The sequence below is a fragment of the Arachis stenosperma genome, chromosome 7 (genome assembly GCF_014773155.1).
Source record: "Arachis stenosperma cultivar V10309 chromosome 7, arast.V10309.gnm1.PFL2, whole genome shotgun sequence".
Taxonomy (NCBI): Eukaryota; Viridiplantae; Streptophyta; class Magnoliopsida; order Fabales; family Fabaceae; genus Arachis; species Arachis stenosperma.
Genome location: NC_080383.1, coordinates 75,484,749 through 75,499,724, shown reverse-complemented (window position 1 = coordinate 75,499,724; position 14,976 = coordinate 75,484,749). Strand labels below are relative to the sequence as shown.

At 40.8% G+C, this 14,976-nt stretch overlaps 1 non-coding gene across 1 annotated transcript; it reads right to left on the bottom strand.

The window, feature by feature from the left end:
• Nucleotides 1-13,867: 13,867 nt before the first annotated feature.
• Nucleotides 13,868-13,975, bottom strand: LOC130942901 (small nucleolar RNA R71). Its single transcript, XR_009071447.1, has one exon. It is a non-coding gene; the product is annotated as a small nucleolar RNA R71 (small nucleolar RNA).
• Nucleotides 13,976-14,976: the final 1,001 nt, after the last annotated feature.

Here is a 14,976-nt window from a genome sequence, read left to right as displayed (position 1 = left end):
GGGGTGTCTCCCACCTAGCACTTTTAGTTAAAGTCCTTAAGTTGGACATTTTGATGGAGTCCTTGCTATGGTGGCTTATGCTTGAACTCTTCTTCGAATCCCCACCAATGTTTGCTCTTCCAATAGCCTCCGGGATCCCAGTTTAAACGTACAAGGCTTTCAAGGGGGCCTAAGCAAGTAACGAGGCCCTTAAGTTGATGGTGGTCTATGTATGTTCCGGGGTCCCATACTTTATTCGTCAACCCCTTTTCTTCTTGATCTTCATGCTTCCAATAGGGTGACAAACTTATTGAATTCTCCTTGTAACTCATACTTATCATCTTAATCCCATCGAGTTTGGCTTCACTCGGCTTTTGAAACTCAAAGTTTGATCTTCCGTCCTTTATGCGCCTTGTTTCCCATTGTCCACCATCATCCAATCCGTTCTTACTCTCTAGCCCACAAAGGGTTCTAAGTTGACCGTCCGTTTCTAACAACGCATATTGATATGGGCCAAGAAAATTAAAGGATGAGATGATTACCCACTCAATTTGTGATTGGGGCGGCGACTTAGCAAGGAAGATATTCAATGATCTTGACATTGTAGGTTCCACTTCCTTTGGCTTCTCCATGATGATTTCCATCTTTTGATAACTCTTTTTAAATTCTTCTTGTTTGCTAACTTCCTTCAAACCTTTGTCATTGATCAAGTTATGTGTTGGAGGTTGCGCACCCTCCTCAACATTGGCTTCACATTCGAAGGGGGAAGCTTCAACAAGATCACCATTGTCACTTGATGTAGAGTTATTTTTGTTGATGGAACTTCCTTCTTGTTCAACCTCCTCTAGGTCTTCTTCCACTTCTTTATCTTCAACAATCTCTATTTCCTCCGCTTGTTGCAACACACACTCCATTTCCTTGTGCTTAACTTGAGACTCTAAAGTCTCCCTCATACCTCCCTCTTTGGTTGCTTTCTCACAATCATCCGTGAACTCATTTTGCTTGTGATATGAATCCCAAGAATCTATCTTTTGACGGATGGTTGCTTGAAGTCGATCCATTTCTTCCTTGAAACGATCCCTTAGTTCTTGTTCCGCTTTGCTAACATAAGTAGGATCATGTTGCTCTTGGATTAATGGGCATCGATATGCTTCCATGGAGGTTTGTGGCAGATAGGAGAAATCATAATGTGGTTGGAAAGAAGATTCATCAAAGCTTTGAGGTGGGAAGTCATTTTGGTTATTGGTAGAGGGTGAAATTATACGGGACGTAAATTCTTGGAGGGTAGAGGTGAAACTAGTGAAGGCGGTTTGGAGCTCTTCTTGCTCTTGAAGAATGATACCAAGTGCATCATCCATGGGGACTTGGGTTGGAGGATAAAAGTGTTGGAGTGGTGGTGATTCAAGGGTTGCTTGTTCATAATCGTTACAAGGGTATGCATAGGGAGAATATAGATTTGGATCATATGCGGGCACTTGGTGGAAATAAGGTGTGGGTTGAGAATATGGTGCATAGAATGGTGGTGGTTGGGTGGTATAACCATGATAAGAATCATCATATCCATAAGAATGATATGCATTATAGGAAGGATTACCATCATAGTAACTTGAAGGGGAAGGTTGCCATAATGATTGCTCATGTGGATATGGCTCCCCTCCTAAGAATTCATCTCTCCCATAATGTGAGCCATCATTCAAGTTTTCATTGCCCATTTTGACGAGTGAATTTTTGCCTACAAAATAGTCATAGTTATATCCAAAACCACAAGGATGAGAATTCATAGTGGCAAATAGAGACAAAACCAATAGAGACCTTAAAACTAACAAAAACTAACAAACAAACAAAAGACAAACATATTCACAATATTTACATATTTACATTAACCAAAAACATGGCACTCATGCGCACTCCCCGGCAACGGCGCCATTTTGACGAATGAATTTTTGCCGGTATAGAAATTATCAAGTGATCAATCGTAGTATAGTCTAAACCGACGCAAAATCCATCATCAAACAAATCTACAATCTATAATCGAGAGTATTAGTCCCGAGTCGTTCTTCCCTAGGAATGCTACAAGGATGCATGTATTGGTTAAGTGGTCTTTTTGTGGCTTGAAGAGTGTGGCATAAAAGTGTGAATAAAAGAAAACAACAATCAATCAATATTAAAGGCCTTGGCCAAGGTTGAACATTGGAAGTCCCATCACTATAGCTTCATTCAATTGTGATAACAAAGGAGTGTTGCTTCACTTAGTTAACCCCTAATTATAGAGGAAAGTCAAGTAAAAGTAATTAACTCAAGTCACAAGTCCTAGTCTTACCCTAGGGAAGTCTAGCTTTAGTGCCCTCTAAGTCAATTAGCAATCCTCAATTCTTAATCAACAATTGACATCCATTATTCAAGTGTCTCTAATGACTCAACCACTAGGCCAAGTGAGGGAATACTACTCCATATCTAAAGTTGGCATTTTCTCAAACATTTGGAGGGCAAGAATGAAAGACAGAGTAAAATTGAGAAGAGACTTAGAATCAAAGCAATTCAACACAAGAGATTAACAAGAATCAACAATGAACAACAATGAAAATGAGATCTTCAATGAATCAATAGAATTCAAAACAACAAAGTTAAACCTAAGATCGACAAGAATTGAACAATTACAAACACTAATTGAGATTAGAGATAAGGATCTACAACATGAACAAAGTAAATTTAGAGTGGCAATAGATCTCACCAAAGAATGGTTGAGAATTGAGAAAATGAAGATGAATCCTAGAGAGAAGTTGGAGTTTCTCTCTCTACAAAATGTAACTAACTAAAAACTAAGGCCTAAAAAGGTCTTGGCAAGGGTTGGTGGTCAAGGATCTCTATCCTAATCACTAACCACAATATGAGAATTGGCAAGGATTAATCACATTAAATCATCCTCTTACTAGTAGTAAAGGAAAGTCAAATGAGCTATATCAATCCTAGTCCATAAGTCCTAACTCTCCACCAATTCAATTAGTGAGAACTAGAGTCAATGGCTCCCAATCATCAATCACTTGGACATTAGTAACTCAAGAGTTCCTAAGTTACCTTTCCAAGCCAAGAGTATAAAATTCTACTCTAAAATCCAACCAAGCATTTCATCAAACACTTGGAAGGCATAAAAGGAAAGCATAGTAAATTGACAACAAGAATTAATTCTAACAACAATCAAATGTAAAGAATTAACAACAACAATTAAAGGAAACAAGATCTACATGAATTACCTCTTATTGAATTGAAAGAGAAAGGAAGGAACAAAAGTAGATCTACAACAAAACATAAGAACAACATAAAGGAAATTACAAGAAAAGACCATTTTGACGATTGGATTTTTGACGGTTTAGAATTTCACTAATGAAATCTCGTTGTAAAGTATAGTTTCTAAACCAAACAATAATCCTTTCATACAAAAAGTTGTTTGTCACTAGTACAAACCCCTAAAATTTATAAACCGAAGTATTCAAACCTCGGGTCGTTCTCCCTAGGAATTACAATAAAGTGTCTTGTTATTGGTTTGAGTTGTTTTGGGGTTTTGATAAGAGGCATGAAAATAAATGGCAATGAAAGTAAACTAACTAAAAAGGCTCTTGGCAAGGTATGAAAATTAGAAGTTCTATCCTAGTTATCCTTCTCAATTGTGATGAGAATTGTTCATTGCTACCACTTAGTTAACCTCTAACAATGGAGGAAAGTCAAGTGGATGAATCAATTTGATTCCTCAAGTCCTAATCAACTCCTAAAGGAAAGACTAGCTTTAGAGGCATTCAAATCAATTAGAAACTTCTAATTATCAATCAACAAAGGAATTAGATAACTCAAGAGTCACTAATTACTCCACCTAGGCCAAGAGGAACAAAACCTACACTAAAATCCAAACAAGCATTTTATCAAACACTTGGTAGGCATAAAAGGAAAACATAGTAAATCAACAACAAGAATGAAATCTAACAACAATTATTGAAAGAAATTAACAATAACAATCAAAAGAAACACTTTTATTATGAATTACCTTTATTGAATTGGAAGAGAGTAAAGAGGAACAATACTAGATCTATAACAAAATACAAGAACAACATAAAAGAGATTATAGCAAAAGAATGGAAGAAGAATGATTGTAGCTACAAGGAATTGAGAAGATAGAAGTAGAAGAAGATGAATCTAAATCTAAATCTAAGAATTAATCCTAAACCTAATCCTAATTCTAGAGAGAAGTGAGAGCTTCTCTCTCTAGAAACTACTTCTAACTAAAACTATCTAACTAATGATAAAACTAGTCTATGGATGTGAATGTGTGAATGTGTTAATGTCAATCCCCTTCAATCCTTGGCTCTTATATGCATTTTGGCGCCAAAGTTGGTTGCTGAAACCTTCCCAAAATCGCCAGGCACGTGTTGCCTTAATGAGGTCATGTACCATCATCGGCGCGTGCGCGCATGGTACGCGTGCGCGTCCTTGGCCTGTCTCGCAATGCGCGCGCGAGCGCCTTGTGCGCGTGCGCGTGCATGGCTGACTTTGCTTCTTTGGCTTTTTATGCTTCTCTCCACTTGTATGCTTCCTTCCTTGCTTCCTTTGATCCATGCCTAGCCTATTTCATCCTGAGATTACTAACAAACATATCAAGGCATCTTATGGAATCAAAGAGGAAATAGAATTTATCAAAATAAGGCTTAAAAAGCATGTTTTTACACTTAAGCACAAATAAGGGAGAGATAACGAAATCATGCTAATTCCTAGGCTAAATGTGACAAAAGGCTATCAAGATGCTCTAAATTCAATACAAAACAAACCGTCAAATTGGGGTTTGTCAACCTCCCCACACTTAAACCTTAGCATGTCCTCATGCTAAAATAAGAAGGAACTAAGGGTTATGACATTTATTGAATGTAACTAAACTATATGAGTCCTATCTACATGCATCTACCTAAAGCAATTGGAAATGTTTAGTTCAAACAAATCAATTTTCAAGAGAGCACGTTTAAGCACAAGAGCTAGGCAATAGGAATTAAGTCCAAACCACAATTGTATTGAATTATCAAAAAGAGTTCAAACTTGCAAGAATATAGATAATATGGGTGAATACATGTGATTGAACTTTTGAACCCTCACCGGATGTGTATCCGCTCTATTCACTCAAGTGTTTAAGGGTTGATTCACTCAATTCTCTTCTAATCATGTTTTCCAAAATTTGATTTTCTTCTAACAATCAACACTTATTCAATGCATGCATACATTCATCATGAGGTCTTTCATTTAGGTTGTAATGGGGTTAGGGTCAAGGTAGGATCATTTATGGTTAAGTGGACTAGGATTGAATCTTTGATTAACATAGACCTTCCCACCTAACTATATAATGACCTATACAAGTTCAAACTACTCTAACTACCCATTCTTCACTTTTTCACATACTCATGTATTCTTATTTGGTTCATAACACTTATGCATTGATTCCTTTTTACTGACTTCATTTTAGGGCATTTTGTCCCTTCTTTATTGTATAATTTTTTTTTCTTTTCCATCATCATTTTTTCAAAATTTTTTTTTTCTTTCTTTTCATTTTTTTTTCTTTATATATTTTCCTCTTTTTTTTTTTCAAACTAAATACAAGAACATCAATGCATAAGGTCTCTACATTCAATTTATACATGAATATGTGCCCAATTCCTAAACATAAAAGTGTACTACCCCTTTTATCCCATCCAATGTTCCCAAGCCTCACCAACTTGAATAATGAACACTCTCACTAGCCTAGGCTAATCAAAGATCCAAACAAGGACTTTTCATTAGTTTTCCGCCTTGGGCTTGTAATGAGCTAAATTGAGAATAAGATGGTTAAGCATAGGCTCAAAATTGGCTAATCAAAGGAATATAAAAGGGTTGGCTATTTGGGTAAGTGGCTAATGAAGTGATGGCCTCAATCATATAAATGCATAAATACAAGAAATAAATGGATATATAGAATCAAGCAAATCAAGGATTATAATCATAGAAAGAGAGCAATTTCACACAAGAATGGAAAGTAAGTGGTTATAAAATGTAACCACATCAATAGGCTCAAGTCTCACAAGCTTGTGTTCTCAATTCAATACATGCTTCACAAGGTATGAAATTCAAGCAAGTTTTACCAAAAAAATTTTCTTTCAATCAATTGGGTTAATGCCCCTTTTTTTTAAACTTCTTGAAAAAAATCTCAATGTTTGACTAAGCATTGTTGTGATTGAAAAATCCAAAATTTTTCTTAGTTCACCCTTCCCTTTTTCACTCAAAATCAATATGTTATGCAAAAAGGGTGGCTAAGTATTTGCAATTCAAAGTATGATTTCTAATCACAATCTCAAATAAAGATATGCAAAATGTATAAAGAAAAATCCAACTAAAAGTACGGAATCCATCGTCAAAAACATGTAACAATATCCAAACATCAAAATATCTAAAATCCGAAATAGGCAATAAAAGTATCCAAAATAACTAGAAATGCATCAAAATATATACAAAATGTGGAAAATAAGATAACTAGGCTGAAAAGTTCACCGGTTCCCAAATAATGCTACCGGTGCCCTCCCCACACTTAATACCAAGCATCGTCCTCGATGCTAAACCGGAGGATCAGTGGGAGGTACAACGATAGGTGCTGGCTCTGACTGTGACTGTGGGACCGGCTCCTCCTGAGTCTGTGGCTGCTCTGTAGTGCCAGGGGCATCCTGCTGAACTGGTGCCTCCGCATCCTCCTCCTGATGATCCTGCTCATCGGAGGCCGGAGAGTCGGGAAGCGGAGGTAGCTCAGCACCCAAAGAAATAAGGGCCTGGTCCATCCGATCTAAACGGCGTCTAACATGGCGTCTCTCACGCTCTAGGAATCGGAATAGACGCTGAACCAGGAGATAAGTAGGCTCAGGGGCAGCTGTAGGATCAATAGATGATGAAGGAGCTGCTGTGGAGGATGATGGGGCAGCTGTAGGGGCCGATGGTAAAGGTGTCCCAATGACAGCTCTAGCCCGAGAGCGGCGTCTCGCAGGTGGTCTCTCGTGCACCCAACCACCCCAGGGAATAGTGACCTCCCTGTCATCAGCATCAGGGGGTGGTGGTCGCACATCATCGTCCAACCACGGGACCTCAGCTAGGGCCGCCATACTCGTGACCAAGGTAGGAAATAGGAGTAGGCCACGAATATGCGCCCGCCACATACACTGTCGGATAAGCCTAGGGAAAGAGACCTCCTTCCCCTCCATAACACACCCAATCAGCAGGAGCATCTCCATAGGGATCTCAGAAAAGTGGGTGGTGGGTAGGACATAGCAAGCGAATATCATCTGCCAAGTCTTGGCCTCATGACTCAGATGAGTAAATAGCATCCCTTTCGGCTTGGTGTTGTTGGCATCCATAACCCATGTGGCATCTGGTATCCCAATAACAGTCCTGAGTGCCTCATAATCAAAAGTCATGCTGTGTATGGCTAACTCGGCCTGCTGATGGGCACACAGCTCATCAGGGACATGGCGGCACTGTAGCACCTCCTCAATCGCAGTCTCAGTAATCATAATCTCCCTACCCCTCACCTGAGCCGAATCCAAAGTTGGGCGGAAGAAGTTGCAGTAGAATTCCTTCACCCAAGATATGTTGATATCACCCAATTCCCGGTCAACAAAGTCAATGCCCAAATCAAGGATCCGACCGGTAATGGACCGTCTCACATCATTAGGTAGAAGTAACTTCTTCTCAATGTTTAGCTTTGTGGTTCGATATCTAGAAAATCGGAGCTCACAGTATAGGTTGGGGAATTTGTCCGGGTTGGTGGAAGGCAATAACTGGTTTTCTTTTTCCTCATCATTCAATGGGTTCTTAGCATAATGCTTGTAGATGGAAGGAATGGAGGGGGTAGAGTGTTTTCTTTTCTTTGAGGTAGTGGCTATGGCTTTGCCTTTATCCGACATCCTGAAAAAAATATGATAGAGTATATAAAACATTTAGCATGTAGCAAAGAAGGCATGTTCAGGATACAATTATCAAAGGATAATCATGATGTTGCAATGAATATGCAAAAGTGAACAAGTAAACCAAAAGAAATTGCAAACTTCATTAAAATCAACAACTCATATTCAAGAGGCAATAGTACCATCATATGATTGAAAGAATTGTTAAAAATGGTTAAAGGTGAGTGGAAGTTAGATGGTTAAAGAAATTAGTGGGTTAGAAAAGTAGATTAGTGATATGATGATATTTATGCGCAATGAAAAGGAAAGTTGTGGTTCATGTTCACAGTGAATGATGCAAATCCGGGAAGTCAAAGAGAAGCAGAATGTTGCCCAAAATTGAATTAAAGACCAAAATGAACTAATTTCCTTGAAAATCGGGCAGCATTCCGGCTTAAAATTGGACGTTCTCGGATAGCAAATTAGCACAATTAGCACAGAAACAAGATCAGGTAAGTACAGCAGCAGTGGTATAGTATTCAGGCAACAAGAATTGCATAAGAACAGTCCAAAAATTAGCATACAACATCCAAATAGCAGACAGCAAATTAAGCACAAACGGAGCACTTATCAGGCCTAGAATCCTCTATCCAGCCCTAGCTACCTAACCGCAAGTATATCTATCTAACCTAACATACAAAATCAGAATTTAAACTAACTAACAAGCAATACAGTACTAGCATTCATGAACAATAAAAAAGGAAAAACAGAAAAAATACAGAAATGGAGCAGGAACCTGGGAGCAGAGAAGAGGTAAGAATGGAAAGGAAACTGGGGGGGTAATAGTGCCAGGAACAGGAACTGGCACCGCCGTGAACGGTGGCCGGAAAGACGAGCGGCGGCGGGGTGATTGGAAGAATGAGGAACTGAGGGGGGGTCGGTGACGGTGAAAGAGGGTAGTGATAGAAGAATGTGAAGGAGGGGTAGAGATGGAGCGAGCCGCCGGCAGTGGTGACAGTGTGGCGGCGGAGGTGGTGGCGCGGTGGTGGTTGGTGTTCGGGCGGACGCGGATGGACGAGAGAAAGAATGTGGTGAGTGGTGATGAAAGAGAGAGAGAAAAAGAAAGGAGGCGGTAGAGATGGTGTACCGACGGTGGTGGCTGTCGCTGCTGCCGCGGCGGTATGGAGGTTGAGAGGAGGAAGAAGAAGATGAAGGTTGGAGGAAAAAGGGTTGCGCGACTGCGCAGTGTGCTACGCGTGCTAGGGTTATCCTTATTTTGAATCGACGTGCGCGCGCACCCTGCGCGTCCGCGTCCATTGATGAAACCGGGTGCCTACGCATGCGCGTATAGCGCGCCTGAGCGTGGATGAGCAAAATAGGAAGGGACGCGTGCGCGTACAGTGCGCGCACGCGTGCATGGGGTTGGGCTAGGGGCTTAGAGTTGGCCCAACTCAGGCCTAACTCTCTGGAGAATGGCCTGGAGGTCGCGCAATCAGATCGGCGCGCACGCGGCATGTACGCGTCCGCGCGCATCGAGAGGAATGGAGATCCACGCGTGAGCGTGCAATGCGCTCTAGCGCGGAATGGCAGATGAGGTAAGGGCGCGTGCGCGTACCGTGCGCGCACGCGTACATGAGATTGGGCCTGAGACTTAGAATGGGCTTGAGGCACGCCCAACTCTCGGGTCCGTGGCCTAGATTGGTGGCAGCACGCAAGGGACGCGCGCGCGGCAAGTGCGCGTCCGCGTAAGTTGATGATCTATGACAGATGGCGCGCACGCGGCCTGTGCGCGTCCGCGCGAAGCAAGTTGGGCCAGGGGCTTAAGGTTGGCCCAGAACTGGCTCAACTCTCTGTGGATTGGCTCAATTGTTGTAGCAGCGAATCGGCGCGGGCGCGGCAAGTGCGCGTCCGCGTGAACGTCCATGTTCTCAAAGACGGCGCGCACGCACGTTGTGCGCGTCCGCGTGTAATGTGTTGGGCCCAAGGCATGATGTTTGCCCAAGGGAGGCCCAACTCTCGGGAGTGTGGCTCGTGGTGCATCAACACAGGGACGCGTGCACGTACATGGTGCGCTCGCGTCCACCCCCTTCTTTTCTTCTCTCTCTCTTTTTTTTTTTTTTTTAGAAAACAAATTGCTGGGTGCTCCCCTTAGTGTCCACAACTCTTATTCACTCAACCATCATACAATTCACAAAAATACAATTTTTTTGATATTATTCATTGATGAGCGGATAATTTGTACCCTTTTTGGCATTGTTTTTAGTATGTTTTTAGTAGTTTTAGTTGAGTTCTTAGTATATTTTTATTAGTTTTTAGTTAAAATTCACTTTTCTAGACTTTACTATGAGTTTGTGTGTTTTTTTGTGATTTCAGGTATTTTCTGGCTGAAATTGAGGGACCTGAGCAAAAATCTGATTCAGAGACTAAAAAGGACTGCAGATGCTGTTGGATTCTGACCTCCCTGCACTCGAAGTGGATTTTCTGGAGCTACAGAAGCTCAATTGGCGCGCTCTCAATGGCGTTGAAAAGTAGACATCCTGGGCTTTCTAGCAATATATGATAGTCCATACTTTGCCAAAGATTTGATGGCCCAAACCGGCGTTCAAAGTCACCCTCAGAAATTCCAGCGTTAAACGCCGGAACTGGCACCTAAATGGGAGTTAAACGCCCAAACTGGCATAAAAGCTGGCGTTTAACTCCAAGAAGAGTCTCTACACGAAAATGCTTCAATGCTCAGCCCAAGCACACACCAAGTGGGCCCGGAAGTGGATTTTTATGTCATTTACTCATCTTTGTAAACCTTAGGCTACTAGTTTTCTATAAGTAGGACCTTTTACTATTGTATTTGGAATCTGGAGAGCTTTTGATCATGTTTTTATGATTGAACTCACTTTGGGAGGCTGGCCATTCGGCCATGCCTAGACCTTGTTCTTATGTAATTTCAACGGTGGAGTTTCTACACACCATAGATTAAGGTGTGGAGCTCTGCTGTACCTCGAGTATTAATGCAATTACTATTGTTCTTCTATTCAATTCCGCTTGTTCTTTGTCCAAGATATCACTTGTTCTTCAACTTGATGAATGTGATGATCCGTGACACTCATCATCATTCTCACTTATGAACAAGGTGACTGACAACCACTTCTGTTCTACAAGCAACCAAGGCTCTAGTGAATATCTCTTGGATTCCTGATACACGATGCATGGTTGATCGCCTGACAACCGAGTGCTCGCCTGACAAACGAGCCAGCCATTCCGTGAGATCAGAGTCTTCGTGGTATAGGCGAGAACAGATGGCGGCATTCAAGAGAATCCGGAAGGTCTAAACCTTGTCTGTGGTATTCTGAGTAGGATTCAATGATTGAATGACTGTGACGTGCTTCAAACTCCTAGCAGGCGGGGCGTTAGTGACAGACGCAAAAGAATCACTGGATTCTATTCCGGCCTGACCGAGAACCGACAGCTGATTAGCCATATGCTGTGACATAGCATAGGAACATTTTCACTGAGAGGATGGGAGGTAGCCACTGACAACGGTGAAACCCTACATAAGCTTGCCATGGAAAAAAGTAAGAAGGATTGGATGAAGACAGTAGGAAAGCAGAGAGACGGAAGGGAAGGCATCTTCATACGCTTATCTGAAGTTCCTACCAATGAATTACATAAGTACCTCTATCTTTATCTTTATGCTTTATTCGTATATCACTATACCCATTTAAGTCTGCCTGACTAAGATTTACAAGGTGACCATAGCTTGCTTCATACCAACAATCTCCGTGGGATCGACCCTTACTCACGTAAGGTATTACTTGGACGACCCAGTGCACTTGCTGGTTAGTTGTGCAAAGTTGTGTAGTGATCACAATTTCGCGCACCAAGTTTTTGGCGCCGTTGCCGGGGATTGTTCGAGTTTTGAGCAAGCTTTTTGTCCGGTAACATCAGTGCCAAAATCCGGCAACAGCACCAAGTTTTTGGCGCCGTTGCCGGGGATTGTTTTGTGTATGGACAACTGACGGTTCATCTTGTTGCTTAGATTAGGTATTTTTCTTCAGAGTTCTTAAGAATGAATTCTAGTGTTTCATGATGATCTGTTGAAGTCTGGCTGGCTGAGAAGCCATGTCTAATCTTATTGGACCGAGGTTTCAACTGATCATCACAAGAGCTTGTTGATCTCTATCAATCTTGCTATTGGAGCAATGATCTGCTAAGGCTTGGTTGGCCATTGGCTATGTCTAGTGTTTTGGACCGAAGCTTTCTTTGAAAGCTTGGCTGGCTGTGAAGCCATGTCTAATTCCTGGACCGGAGTCTTAGACTAGCATTGCAATGATTCCTGGAATCCAAACTAAGAATTCTGAAACTTTTATTTTCTAATTCCATATAATTTTCGAAAAAGCACAAAAAAATTTCAAAATCATAAAAACCAAAAAGATTTTATGTTTCTTGTTTAAGTCTAGTGTCTAATTTTAAGTTTGGTGTCTTGCATGTATTGTTTAGTTGATCTTGGTTCTATTTTCAAGTCAATAGTACAGGGAACTGAAGATTCAGAACATGCAGCAGAGGAATTACACAGAAAAAGCTGGGCGTTCAAAACGCCCAGTGAAGAAGGACAGACTGGCGTTTAAACGCCAGTCAGGGTACCTGGTTGGGCGTTTAACGCCCAAAAAGGTAGCATTTTGGGCGTTAAACGCCAGAATGGATACCATTCTGGGCGTTTAACGCCAGGATGGCACAAGGGGGAGGATTTTGTTTTCAAATCAATTTTTTTTCAAGTTTTCAAAGTTTTTCAAAATCAAATCTTTTTCAAATCATATCTTTTCAATCAAATGTTTTCAAAATCAATTTCTTTCCTTTTTCAAAGATACTTGCTAACAATTAATGATTTGATTGAACATTTCAAGTATGTTGCCTTTTCTGTTGAGAAAGGTTTAATGTTTGAATCATATCTTTTCTTGTTAGGTAAGTCATTAATTTTTTTAAAATCAAATCTTTTTAAAATTGTTTTCAAATCATATCTTCGCAATCACTTATTTTTAAAATCAATCATATCTTCTTAACCTCATCTTTTTCAAAATAGTTTTCAATCAAATCTTTTTGACTTCTAATTTCAAAATCTTTTTCAAAAAATCACTTGATTCCTTCTCCACTGTGAGTTTTCGAAAATTATCAATCAATTTTTCAAAATGATTTTAAAAAACTTTTTTTTAATTAATTTTCGAAAATTCTCTTCCCCTCTTCCCACATCCTTCTACTTATGGAGTACCACTCCTTCTCAATGCACAATTCGAACTCTATCTGATTAAGTTCGAATTTTTCTACCTCTTTCTTCTATTTTTCTGTTCTTCTGACACCTCAAGGAATCTCTATACTGTGACATAGAAGATTCCACATTTTCTTGTTCTCTTCTCTTTCATATGAGCAGGAGCAGAGACAAAGGCATTCTTGTTGAAGCTGACCCTGAACCTGAAAGGACCTTGAAGCGAAAGCTAAGAGAAGCTAAAGCACAATTCTCTATAGAGGACCTAACAGAAATCTTCAAAGAAGAAGAAGACATGGCAGCCGAAAACAACAACAATGCAAACAATGCAAGGAAGGTGCTGGATGACTTTACTGCACCTACTCCCGATTTCTATGGGAGAAGCATCTCTATCCCTGCCATTGGAGCAAACAACTTTGAGCTTAAGCCTCAATTAGTTTCTCTAATGCAACAGAATTGCAAGTTTCATGGACTTCCACTGGAAGATCCTCATCAGTTCTTAGCTGAATTCTTGCAAATCTGTGACACTGTCAAGACTAATGGGGTTGACCCTGAGGTCTACAGACTTATGCTATTCCCTTTTGCTGTAAGAGACAGAGCTAGAACATGGTTGGATTCACAACCTAAAGAAAGTCTGGACTCATGGGAAAAGCTAGTCAATGCCTTCTTGGCAAAGTTCTTTCCACCTCAAAAATTGAGTAAGCTTAGAGTGGAAGTCCAAACCTTCAGACAGAAGGATGGAGAATCCCTCTATGAAGCTTGGGAAAGATACAAACAATTGATCAGAAAATGTCCTTCTGACATGCTTTCTGAATGGAGCATCATAGGTATTTTCTATGATGGTCTCTCTGAACTATCCAAGATGTCTTTGGATAGCTCTGCTGGAGGATCTCTTCATTTGAAGAAGACGCCTACAGAAGCTCAAGAGCTAATTGAAATGGTTGCAAATAACCAATTCATGTACACTTCTGAAAGGAATCCTGTGAACAATGGGACTAATCAGAAGAAAGGAGTTCTTGAGATTGATGCTCTGAATGCCATTCTGGCTCAGAACAAAATATTGACTCAACAAGTCAATTTGATTTCTCAAAGTCTGTCTGGAATGCAAAATGCACCAAGCAGTACTAAGGATGCTTCATCTGAAGAAGAAGCCTATGATCCTGAGAACCCTTCAATGGAAGAGGTGAATTACCTAGGAGAACCCTATGGAAACACCTATAATTCTTCATGGAGAAATCATCCAAATTTCTCATGGAAGAATCAAGAGAGACCTCAACAAGGTTTTAATAACAATAATGGTGGAAGAAATAGGTTTAGCAATGGCAAGCCTTTTCCATCATCTTCTCAGCAACAGACAGGGAATTCTAAGCAGAACCCCTCTGACTTAGCAACTATGGTCTCTGATCTAATCAAAACCACTCAAAGTTTCATGACTGAAACAGGGTCCTCCATTAGGAATTTGGAGGCACAAGTGGGACAGCTGAGCAAGAAAGTTACTGAACTCCCTCCTAGTACTCTCCCAAGCAACACAGAAGAAAATCCAAAAGGAGAGTGCAAGGCCATCAACATGGCCAAATTTGGAGAGGAAGGAGAGGAAGTGAACGCCACTGAGGAAGACCTCAGTGGGCGTGCACTGTCCTCCATTGAGTTCCCCAATGAGGAACCATGGGAATCTGAAGCTCAAAATGAGACCATAGAGATTCCATTGGACTTACTTCTGCCTTTCATGAGCTCTGATGAGTATTCTTCCTCTGAAGAGGATGAGTATGTCACTGAAGAGCAAGTTGCTAAATACCTTGGAGCAATCAT